We start from the raw sequence: 1,446 nt of genomic DNA on the forward strand, positions 1-1,446 counted from the left end.
CTGTCTCCTTTCATCACCTGATGAAGGTTAATATTCAGGAGGATGCCTATATGTTTTTCTTTGGGTTCTCCTTATTTAGCTTCTCTAGGACATTTTTAACCCAGCATTTAGGAGGTAGAGGCAGATAGATCTCTGTGAGTTCAAGGCCAGCTTAGTCTATAGAGCAAGTTCAGGGACAGGCTTCAAGGCGACATAAAGAAAACCTAACTCAAAAAAACAGAAGCAAAAATAAATAAATAAATATTAGAAAAAAGTCAAGAAATCACCTAATTCTTAAATGTGCCAACTTTTCTAGGGTATTTGAACTCCTTCACCAGGGGTCAGCTTTAAAATTTATTTCCATGGGTGAGCTCAGATGATCCCTCTTTATTTTTTAATAGTGAATCTAGTGATTCCTAGAGAAATGTCTCCTTCACCAAAGTTCCAGGAAGCTATCGATACTGACTTTCTACCCAAACAAGGTAATCTCCCAAAAGTAATTCCAGAGTAAATGATAGATATGGTCAGCAGCCCTGTCCAGAACACTAAATGTTGAATGTTTAGAGGTAGAAAACACAACAGTAAATGAAAGAAAGTTACCTAATATTATCATTATTGAATGAGTTGTATTTCTTTTAAAGTAAAGCCAATTCCAAAAAGAATAATGAATTTGGTATCTGCTTGCATAAAACCCATTAATCTTAATAAAAACACAATGAGGAGCGTAGAAACACTAGTTTGATTTTTTTCTACATTCCAGGCAGGAGATATGACATTTAACCACATACTTCCTAAAGAAATTAGCCTCGCATATAAGCAATATTAGCCAGCGAATAACTTGAAATGTAGTTATATGCACAAATCCACTTCCCAATGCTATATTTTGTTTGTTTGACTGTTTACTGCTATTTGACATATTAAACTGAAATGGAATCTAGCATTTAGTGATCAAAAATTGTTATGGCTCTATATGCAGGAAATTTTTTTAATAATTGATTTTATCAAATAGATTGTACTTAGAACATAGTCAATAAATGTTTTTCAGATTTATCTGAATATAAATTTCAAAGGCCAATAGTAAAATTTATTTTCACAATGAAAGGTTAAATTTGACTGAATGTATTCTATTGCCTGAATCAAACCTTATTATCCCATCTTCCCTCTTTCCTCTGAGCTTCACTATGTCAGTAGACCCTTTAGTTCATTAAGTAAGAGGTTTAATTCTGCCTGTAGGTTCATTCTTGGATGTTTCTTAACTGTGATGATTACTTGTTCACAGGACGTAGCAAGAACATGGGTGAATACCCTATAGTCACCAAGGGAACATTTCCAATGTGAGAATCCAGAGGTGTCTTTAAGAAATTGTCCTCTGTGGGAAGTCCAAGGACCACCCACCTCCATCCAGGTCTAGTAAGGTGAGCATCCAAACTGCCTAGGCTCCCCCAAAGCCAGTATGTGCAGTAGGAT

This window comes from Microtus ochrogaster, unplaced genomic scaffold, assembly GCF_000317375.1.
Source record: "Microtus ochrogaster isolate Prairie Vole_2 unplaced genomic scaffold, MicOch1.0 UNK9, whole genome shotgun sequence".
In the NCBI taxonomy this organism is placed as follows: Eukaryota; Metazoa; Chordata; class Mammalia; order Rodentia; family Cricetidae; genus Microtus; species Microtus ochrogaster.